Raw genomic sequence first — 12,367 nt, forward strand, 5'->3', positions numbered from 1 at the left:
TGTGGCAGTTCTAATCAAGACTAGTAGAAATCTGTAATTTGTGCTAAAATTTATTTTGTAATGTTGTTTATATATATATTTTTAATACTACTATTTGTGCGGTGAGTGGCTTAGCACAAACATGGTGAAATGGATAAATCAATTTCATGTAATGTATTTCTATGATAAAAACTACATGTATTACACTTGTAAGCCAACTGTGTGTGCAGCACACCTGGTAAATGTGATGCACCACATGGTATATACTGTCTGTAGATCATGGTTCAAGTCCTGTATGTGCCTTTTAAGGAATGAAACCTAATAAACACTGCTTAGAAGAATAAAACAAGGTAAGCTTTGCCTGTCACCTTTGCGCGTCACTTACCATCATGCAAACATTGTCTAATGGCCCACAAAAGAAGCAGACAGTAGTCAATTTCAAAATGGATACATTGTTGTATCTTTTACTTACCATTGACCAAACCCACTAAGTGGCATTGAGTAATTGTCACCTATCTTCCACAACACCTGCATGTCCAGAACACCTGCAGACAGGAAGCAGACAGTAAATTTTAAAATTGATTAATTGTATCATGTATGGTTTGCCACCACACAAGCATGCTAAACTGTGTTGAGCAGCAGTCAGCACACTACAGAGTAATGAATGAGAACATATACAACTGTTGCCTAGTTGTTCCTGTGACAACAGTTGTAAGTTAAGGGTTATAGTGTAGGTGAGCCTGGGTTCTAATCCAGCTTAGGCTAAACTTTTCTTACTGATGTTTCTCTTTACTTTATATAAAAATTAACAGTATAAAAATACTTACACATAAGAATAAATATCTATAGCATGTGGATTGAGCATACACAAAATATGAGAGATATATTACATGTGTAACTTAGGGTATCAGTACAATTATGGTTGTTCAATTATACAGTTACAGAGCCAGAGTAGTGCTTGTTCACTCACTTTTATAAAATATAAAACAAAGGAAACATAAATAAAAATAACAATAAGTATGTATAGCACTGGAACTCATATGAATTATATGCGTGACAGAGGGTATACACTGACAGTTATGTTTCTGTCATTATAATTGCCTTTTCTGGCCATGGATGAACTTCAGACTTCAATGATATTCACACATACATGAATGTGTAAACAAGACCTTGTCAGGTCACCCACACATATATGGTCAATCCCTTATTCTGTCATGTGTATGTATACATAACTAAAGATCATGTCTGGCAAGCACTTCTTCTGTAGCAAGGATGAAAAATCACCTTTATTTCTACAAAACATGTTTTGTCTATGTTGTGTAAGTTTGAATCCTGCATTGTACAAATGAATTTCAAAAAATATGTCAGGTCATATAATTTACACCGCCAAAACATGTCTTCAAAATTAAATTAACTAACAGGTACAGCAGCAACCATCCCATAAAGTAATGGCAACTGTCAGATTAACCTTCCTATGTCAAAAACTGCTTTCTTCTATGCTTGGCACTGTTCTCTAGTTAATGTCACGCAAACTCAGTTTGCATGGTTGTTTAGGTTTGAGCACTAGCATTAAACACAATAACAGGAATTGGTGGAAAAGCACTCTTAACTGTGGCTGTTTGCCTAAGTGCCCATGTCTGGAGGTAGAAAGGAAGGTGTCCAATTTAGGGCTCAAAGGTGGGATTTCAAGGAGTCCAGAATTTTTACTGGATTCCTTGTAAAGCACCACAGCTGAAGGCTACTGCAGGGGGATTATATCGGGTCTCAGTACAAATCTGAGGCTTGGAATAATCTGAGAAAAGCAGTCTCTAGTGTGACTGGCATTCCATGCACTGGATAGCAGTGCAGGCACCACTTTAATGACTTCAAAAGGCCTAAGCAGGATACACTTAACCAATGGCTGGATGAATTTAGGACTGCTGACATCCCACAGTTGTGTAAGTATACAGATAGGAGAAAACTGCATCTAGGCAAGACTGTTATGCTTAATGCTCTTCTCTTGTTCTCTTCTTTTCATTCTACAGCCACCTGGGAGATAATGGCAAAAGGGGAAACCCATGTTAGAAAGACTAAAAAACAAGAGGTATGTATGCAGCACAATATAACTACTATTCTTTCTAAAGTATTGCTCTTCTATAGAGTACTAGCAAATTAATCATGCATATCTTAACTGTAAACTCAAGCATGAATGATTCAGTCTGTAGCACAAGCCAACTGTAGGAGTCAATTATAATAATGTAGTCAGACATTGTGGGTTGAAATACCACAAGTAACAAATATATAGTAAAATCATTTAAAATTATTACATGATCATTTCAACAGAAGTGGCATAAATGACCTGGTGTTAACTTAATCTGTATTATTTGATCGAGCATATGTGCAATATATGCATATCATAAGGATTACTTGGAGCAATCACCAGTTATAGTTTGCATTTTTAAAAAGTATACTTAAATGTAAAAGTATAAATAAATCATTTATATTGTACACATTTATTGTATGACACATCTGGTGGTACTAATTATCTCTTTTTTTCTCTTACCCCAACCCTAATCTCACTTTTTGTATTTTCATATATGTGGTCACAACATTCTGATGTCATCAATTTCTGAAAACACATAAAATACTTTAAAGCACAGGGAGGTAGGACAACCACTGTGGCACAGCCTGCCCCCACTCCAGCAGCTCCTGCACCAATGCCCAGCACATGTGGGACCCAACCTGGTAGTAGTGCCTCTGCTGCCCCTGCCTGGGTTCTCCACATCAGATAGCATTACCCTGGCAGCTGGTGCAGTGGTACCCTCTAGGAGTATTCACAGAGTTGGGGAATTTCTCTCCTGCCAGGTGATGCGAGGCTTGGTGCATGAGGTCATTAAGAGCACCATTGATGCACACCTCCACTGGATGGAGTGGATGATCTCTATTATGGTGCATAAACAAAGGCATCAAGCACTCTAATAACCAGTGGAGTAAGGGGACAGTAATGGCAGTTTTATGGGTGAGGACTAGATTCTACTGTCCCCATGTTTGAAGGGCATAGGCATATGATGTCCTAACCCTTTCCCCAGTCATGGTGTCTCCAACCTGTTGTGTGCCACACCATCCTTGTGTCTTGTCTTGTTTGTCCTGTTTGTCTGCATCCACTTCCTCACCTACCCTACTTACCTGACCCAGAAATACTTACAGCCCTTATCCACATTTCTTTCTCTTACTGAAATAAACAATCTTAAATGGACACCTGTCCCAACAAAAAATATTGTCCAATACATAGCTCTCCACTTCACACATGTGTCTTTCCGACGCACTCAATTCCATCCAGTTGGCTATACAAAATGTTTGTGTTGTTGTCAAACCTCTTTGTTGAGTGACAGTCCAAATTCAGCCAATAGTCTATACATATTGTCATTTTACACTGTTGAAGTGGATAGCTGCTGTATGGTTCTTTCCTACCTCCCTCCTGCACATTCTTAGATTGCTTTCCCTTTGTTCTTCCCTCCGCTTGCCCCCCCATTTCACCCCTTTCCTATCTACCCCATTTTAACACCATTAATCTGGTCAAAAAATAGAGTCACACACCACACACATGGCAGAAATGGCCTCTAATGAAGCCCTTCACTTTTTGCTTTTGTGTTTGTGCACAGTTATGCATAGCACACCAATGCAAAGTGACAGTGAATGGCTCTCCCTTTCCTATGGCATGTTGTGTTTAACTATGCACAATGTGGCTTAAACCTGCTGCATTAAGAAAACACATAGTTACAGTAGATTAAAGAGTTATTTCGTTGACTTATGAATTCATATTTAAAAGTATTAGATACAACTGGCTTTAAACTCTGTATCATCTGGGCTGAAAATAATTATCCCAATGCACTTATACCGAGTGCCACAGAGTCAGTTAAGCAACAGATGTGCTTCTTATGCTCCATACTATCCACAGTGCTGACTGACATGCCTCTCCACTTAGTGCATTTGCATGGAGGAAAGTCAACCAATAGAAATCTCATAATTTTATCAATGAAGGGGAGACCTGCATTTTCTCATCACTTAACTACTTGTAAATGGGGAAAGCAGTCTAAATACTTTTTAAAGGTTAAACAATTTATGACACATTTTCAGTATAAACTATTTATGAACACCATTGTTTCTGTTAGATGTATCTACCATAGCTAGTATGGATAAATATTTCTCACGTTCAAGTAGGAGTCCTTAAATGTGAATCTTGCATGACTGAAGACTTTGCCATCAATCGCACAAACCCACTGCTCAAAGGTGCACTATGGTAAGTGCAGATTAGCATACATTACTTATGTTTACAGCCCAGTTAGTCTTCATCCCATTAAAGTGCATGAAAAACACAACAAAAGGGAATTCACATTTTATGGAAAGAATACATATTTACACTGTAGTCATGTGTTACCTGCACCCATGCACTCGAAACTTCGTCTCTCAGTACTTTTTCCCAAATAAATCAACTACACTAAAGAAATAAATAAAATAATGCTTTCTTACATACCATGTACATCTATATACTGACAGTACACATTCAGATTTTCCAGTACTTGTAGTAATGTGGACAGCTGTTTGCATATAGTTTGTAAATCTGTCTCAAGTATACCTGCACATTGGAAACACAACAGCAAATACTACACTTTGCATACTCACCAATCTGGTAACATACAGAACTGTAATTTCTTGACAGTCATGCATGACTAGCCATCCATTTGATACAGACCTCCCAACATATTCTCTCAAACATTCAATGATGTCAACCACTTTAAATTATCCAACAGCCTTGTAAAAGTGAGCCTTGTGCTGTGACACATATGGTAAACACTGATCTTTGTAGCTTTCCTACCTAGTTAGGTAGGAGTTCTAATCTCACTGTGGTCAACGTGTGTGTGTGTGTGTGTGTGTGTGTGTGTGTGTGTCTAGTCAGAAGAGCATACCTGTGTACACTACAGTCATCAGTACAATCCCATGGAGTACCAATATTTTGACAGTTGTAAATGATTATACATCCATTTAATTCAGGCCTCCCAACATCTTCTCTCAAACATACAGTGATGATTTCATCCACTATAAATTGTCCTGCAGCATTGTAAAAGTCATACTTGTGCTGTGGTTAAGTACTGTGTTCTGTAGCTGGTATACCTAGTTAGGTATGGGTTCTAATCTAACTGATGTGTTCCTAGTCAGAAGAGCCTAACTGTGTATCATTCAGTCATCAGTATAACTCCATGGAGTACATACATTTTGACAGTTGTACATGCCTACACATCAATTTAATTCAAACCTCACAGCATCATCTCTCAAACATCCAATTATCCACTAGAAATACTCCTGCAGCATTGCAAAAGTCACACTTGTGCCATGGCACTTGTATTAAATATTGAGTTCTGTAGCTGAGGTGCTCTAATCTCACTGCAGACCATTTGTGTGTGTAGTCAGAAGAGTGTAACTGTTTATCCTGCAGTGAGCAATACAGTCCCTTGAGTACAAACATTTTGACTGTTGTACATGGCTAGCCATCCATTTCATTCAAGCCTCCCAATATCTTCTTTCAAACATCCAACGATGATGTCATCTACTATAAATTGTCCAGCAACATTACAAAAGTCATATTTGTGCCATGGTACTTGCACTAAATACTGAGTTTTATAGTCAGTGTACTTAGGTAGGGGTTTCTGATCTTACTGTGGTCAACTGGTGTGTGTGTGTATGCGTATGTTCAGTTGGTTGACATTCGAGATACCATTTTAGACCAGCATGTGGGACATTACTATTACCTTCTTTTTTCCACCAGCCACTGCTGATGTCATCACTTATAAAGAGTTGCCTAACACTACAAAAGCCAGACTTATGCTGTGACACTCGCTTTAAGTACCATGCTTTGTAAATAAGTAGGTTTTTGATTCTCTCTGAAGTCAAGAATCACTATGGTAACAATTTCAGAATAATTTGTGAATCCACTGCTATGTCAAACCCTACTCCAAACATCTCATTGTAGTATACATTGAAGATATCCTCTTGTATAACATGCACTCTGACAGTATTTAAAACAAGCTTGTGCTGTGCCAGTAACATTAACTACTGTGTGTGCAAGCTACTTTGCCTACACATATAGAGGTTCTAATCTGACAGCAGGTAATTTGCATGTCTATACATACACATCAGATTTGAGACAATTTTACACAGGGATGTAATTCCACATCTATGTCCCACACTCCTCCTAACATGTTCTCCTCAGCATACAGTGATGCTATCATACTTCATAAAGTGCATTGTGACAGTGTTACAGTTAGACATATGTGGTGTTGCTAGTGTGACATTACATGTCATTTATCTTCTATACCTACACAAGTGTAATGTTCAAATCAGGCCCAGTCTCCCACTCTGTGTGTGTGTGTGGTTGGTAGTACATTATAGTCATTGTATAATCTTTGGAATCACTCTCCATTTCACTACCACTTGGGGAACCTTTCACTTTGCCTCATGCATGCACCATCCTCCTTTTTCCTCTGGACACATGACATCTTTCCTGCAGAGGAGTGAAGGATATCCTCATGTCAAATATGCAAACACACATTATGAAGCAGAGTCCTTCCATGAGCCTTTACAAGCCATATCCAGACCAGTGCATGTGTGATTGCTAATTCTGTCATGGTGTGGTGAACATGTCCCATGTGAATAGTGTCAAAATGTAATGTAATCCAACAAATAAACACATACACACAATAATCTTACTATCTGCCATAATATATATATATATATATATATATATATATATATATATATATATATATATAATTTTTTACATGGTATAATAATGGCTAGGATTTCATGTGATGTTGGACATTACCCTAATAATGTCTTATGACCCTATGAACAGTTGACATGTTAATGTTGCTCTCATTGATATGTGCTATATTGAGGTGTTGATGTACAGTATGGCTATGAGAGGGTCTTACAATCTGTGATGTGAGCTAAAGTATTGATTTCCATTGCTTTCATTGCAGTACATGTTCCTTCTATAACAGCTGTAGTAATATGCCACCTGAGAACTGCTGACATGGTATGATACACTTTTATGTATATTTTTGGCATGTTAGGGCATGTATTGTAGTGGAGCAGATAAACCTTCTACACAGTTCACATTCCACCACCACGGTGACACTTGCAGTATGGTACAGCTGTGCATCTGTCTGCATTCTATCATTAAATGTGTGACAGACATCAATATAACTTCATAGTGATTATATTGGCATGCAAGTCTTTTTCTCATACACATGTTGTTATGCTGTGATAACAACCCATGTATCACATGTTTTGATGCAATTGCAACCTTGTGGAATTCATTGCATGGGTAGTTGTGTTGCTATACCCAAGGAATGCTGAGGTGGACAGCAGTACCATTGTGTTAATATTAGCATTTGTGTCAGGAAATGTTCTGCATGAGCTACAAACAACAGATCTGTAATGTGTCCTGATATGACATCAGGCCACTCAAACACAGCTTGCCCATGAAACACACATAGGCATATGTTGTTCAAGTGATGTAAGTATGTGACACTGGTATAGTAGTATGACTGTGCATAGCACCAGTTTGTGGAATGTGACTAATGACCAAGGTTGTATTTGGAGGTCTTTCACAAATTATTTATTCCAATACATGTGAAATGTTAAGGGGAATATACAACTAAGCAAAGATCTGTATGCAGATTCCACCAGACATACCCAACCACAGGAAATAGACAATCCACTAGCTTACAGTTTGTCTCACACATCACCCTCTTGTCACCACTGACTATCAGCCAAAATATACATATGAACATTACTCAGTTTTTATTCTAAGAAGGGGAGATGCACTCTCTATAGCTAATAACACAGGCTTAATGGGCCCTAACAACATCACAAGTAGCCTATAGTTTGACTCAAAACATGACCTATTAGACACAGTTGCATCCCTACTTCATCACAGCCTCCAAACAGCCTATGTTCCCATAGAAAGGTGTACATCAACATGCAACCTTCTGAATGGGGATGACCATCACCTGATGCATGGAGTTATAGATACATCCTGACTCTCCTCATCTGTGAGGTAGGCCGACGAGTCATCATGGACCTTCTCTAAAAGGACACAGCTAATATCCCAACTGTGTACGAAAAACATCTGTGATTTGTTCAGACTACATCATGTCTGTTACATCTGTTCAATGTCCTCAAGAAGGTCAACAAGGGCTTACATGATGACAACACTATCATCCTGCAGAACTTGACATGCCCAAGGCATTTGACACAAACACACACTCGTTTATTACTGAGAAACTGTCACACATGGCCATAAACACCTATATCACCAACTGGGTACACCACTAAATCCCATACATGACAGATAAATATGTTGAAGTGTACAAAGTGACCTACATCTAGAGTTCAGTGATCATGAAAGGACCTCAGAGCTCTTTGCTAGACCCTTTCCTGTTCATCATTTAAGTCTCAGACATCAAGGCTGACTTACACATCCTTTGTCCAACCAGCTTTGGGGAGGACTGCAGACTGTGGACAATCATTGAATCCAAGTGTGGTATTGATATAATATAGAGACAGTATCAACACACACAAAGGATTGCTGCCACAGCTATGGTGACACAATAGATGAACAAAACCATGGGGGAATTAGTTACATCATAATAGCAATTACACTAATTATCATACAGACAGCACACCCCTATGAGCAGATCAAGTGGTATGTGACCTGTGTACTCAAGTAGATGGTATGCAGAATGTCCACCAGCATATGGTCACACTGGTGACTACTCACTTGTATGTAACAGAACTCCTGACTATGTAGCGGACATCCACATTAAAGGGCATTATATTTCCATAGATCTCAGCCCTCATCACACCAATAACTGAGTACAATACATTATTTTACATGTACCTTCCAACACATCCTCCAGGCATGAGTTACTCAGGGGTATCACATTTGCCACAGTGAGCTCCCACATATCTTATTGCCCATACCTAAGTATTCTTTTGTTGCATAAACATTACTGGTTGATGGTGCAGAAACCCCATCAAGGTGTTATACAAGATGCATGTGTGATATGTGTTCCTGTGATGCACACAATACATACATAGCTGACAACATTGATGGCATGGGTTACATTCATGACAGTGTGGATTGTGCTATATATATGACATACACACCTAACTCGCCAGGATTGCTCATAGTTTTAAATACATGTGTAACATTGTCCCTGTCAAAGACATGGGATTACTGGTCGTATTATTCTGATATTGTCCATGATTGTGCATGATTCTCTCTACTGTTGTAACTCCTATTGTATATAACATCCCTGATAAATGTCCTGTCCATTGTTCATGTCAGGATGCTTATATCATGAAGAATTATCTCCCTTGATATGTCACCTTGTGTGACAGTTACATAATATACAATAACTGTGCAGTATGTACTGTATCATGTTGATAAGTGATTAGTGTTCATGCTGCAACTGTTGTCATTGACATGTCCTTATCTGCTGTATATTACCATGTTTCACCTGTCCTCTTTCCCTGTGTTCTTTCCTACAATTGATCTTTGTGTCCCTTTTCAATACACACACTTCCCCAACTATTTAGTTATAATGCAGTCTATGTACCCTTGCTGATCATTTACACAACTTTTATTCAGTATGCCTGACACAGGTTTCCAAACTACTCTGCACTGTATACACTTTCATGTAATGTGATGTAACTATAGACATTGCTTTATTAAAAAACCCTGGTAGTCAGTGTGGCTTTCTGGATAATCCCGCAGACCTAATTTGCCCATAGATAAACATGTCTGTAGGAGTTTGTGTTGCTTTATATGGTTTCCTGGCCGGCAACACTGTTTGCTGGCCATGAAACTGAACTTGTTCATATTTAAACGCAGTGTGCGGCATGCATATGTAACTGCTGTTCACAGGGCAAACATGTAAACTCTGTGTAGTCTTCACACTAAGCCTACATGGAGTTTATTGAATCCCCAGGATATATTATAGCACTATAAATGATGGTTTCAATAGTAGTTTTTTGCAGCCGCATTTTAAGATGTCATGTGGCATGCTAAAGGTTGATTGTGTATAATGTTAGGATAGTCAGATGAAGTCTGGAACAACAAAACTCTTTATTCTGATTTGTTTTTCATAGTGAAGTATTTTTACAGCAATTGTATTGGTTTTGTTTTATTAGTGAGCAGGCCTGGAATGGCTTCCTGTCTCCGAAACATGAGAAAAAGCAATTACTAAAGAAGGCAATGAAGACAATATAAAATAATATTAAAAATAATTGCAGTGACATTGAAAATCTGCCTTTCATTCTTAGACAGAAGCCACTATCACCCAAGTAGTGGGCTTAGCCTTCTACACTCTTCTCCCTTTTATAACTATATAACTTTACAAATGCAATCAGCTTTTAGTCACTTTATCTCTAGGAAAGGGAATTCTTCCTGCAATGATCATCTTTGAGATGACTGCATTTTTATTCTTGTTTTACTTGGAAGGATATCTATGGAACCATATAGTCTATGAATACTAAAGATTCCATTCCATTGTCTTACTGCTGTTTACAGTTTGCTTCAACACTCAGCCTTATTTGGTAGTCAGTTCAGTTGACAAATACAGCTTTAGTTTGGGGCTTGAGATCAGTTAATATTATTTACTGACCCTGGACTATAAACTAAGATGCTGTTTTGTAACTGAATTTGAACTCTGCAGTTTATATAAATTTACTTTTACAAAGGTAAACATCAGAAACTTAAAACGTGTGCCATTGGCTAGACATTAGATGTAAAATATTGAACAATTAGACATTACAACTACATGATTATTTTATTATTTTTTATGTATTTATTTATTTATTTTTGCTTGAGAAAGCAGTTTTGTAATGCTATTCAAAAGTATCATCTGATAGGGCAATCTTTATTTTGTACTGGCTTTCTCGTTATTACTTTATATCCCTGTTACTAATCTTTCTAATCAGGTAATTCCTTCATGAAATCGGTTTTAATGTCCATTCATTGGTTCATACACAGTACAGAAAACCACAAAGAAATCTAACCAGTTAAGCCCAAAAATGATTGGATAAGTTTAGCTCTCTAATCAAGATGTGACTAGACAGTGACTGCGAGATGGTTTAAGGAACAAAAATTAAAGAGATATTAAAGTATTTATTTTCGATTATTTAACAGTAGAAAATAACTTTGAGGACATACTATGAAGAGCAAAAGGAAAATTAGAGTGCATAAAGGCAAATATTATTCACAGAAATAAGAAAGCTGTTATTCTTTGTACTAATCCATACTTACACTCCATGTGATGAACTTTATACAATTCCAGGGATGCCTTTCCAGCAAAGACATGAAGGTTTAACTTGAGTGAATGGATTCACAGACGGTGTTCAGAGCTACCTAAATGACAGAAGGTCTGCACCAGACGTGACACGTAGAAAAATAATCGAACTTTCAGTACACTTGTTTAAGAGTAGAGGAAGGAAAAAAGAGGAGAAATTACTACGATTTTCCAATAGATTAAAAGAATCAAACCACATGAGGCCATCCAGTTTTTGAAAAAGAATTACACAGGAACACAAGAGCACTGGCTGAAAATCAATGAAGTGTCAGAAGGCTGATTTGAAGAAAAGTTGTTTCCAAGGAAGAGTTGTAGGATCACAAAGCAGCCTTCAACAAATGGTGGAGAATTTCACAACTATGGTAAAATTCAAGGTGTTAGAATTAAATGCTGTCTTCAAGTGGAATCAGGGAACAGATTACTAAAATGTAAGGTTTAGGACTCTATTATTTATAGTGCGGGCTGTGCCTGCAAAAGGTCTATAGTGATCAATTTACTACCTCAGTAAACAAACTAAACTAAAATAAAATAAATAAAATGAATGTGATAACTTAAATAATATTAGCTGAATTTTTGTAGTCTCTGTATACTTCCAGGACTTCACAAACAGAAATGTGTCCAACTTGTAAGCGATAATAGTGAGAGTAATTACCTTACTCTAAGCCGTGGAACTCATGTTTTCCAGGTTTGCAGGTGACCACAGAGATTGCATTATAATCTTTTATGTTTACATGTCTTTGTCTGTCATATATTTCCCATTTTGAGAAAGTGGCAGTTAGTCACAACTCTGACATTTTATTTTCTACCTTGCATTTTATCATTATTGCCATCAACAAACACATCACAAAGCAACATGAAAGGGATACCACTACAATTTATAGCCCATAACTGTTGATATATTTATTTCTAACACTGTGTACAAGGCATATCTGGTGTACCATCTGTGCATGTTGCCACCATACAGGAGTGAAAACCATATTTGTCTGAGACCTTTT

The sequence above is a fragment of the Protopterus annectens genome, chromosome 12.part0 (genome assembly GCF_019279795.1).
Source record: "Protopterus annectens isolate FY-2018-M chromosome 12.part0, PAN1.0, whole genome shotgun sequence".
Lineage (NCBI taxonomy): Eukaryota > Metazoa > Chordata > Ceratodontiformes > Protopteridae > Protopterus > Protopterus annectens.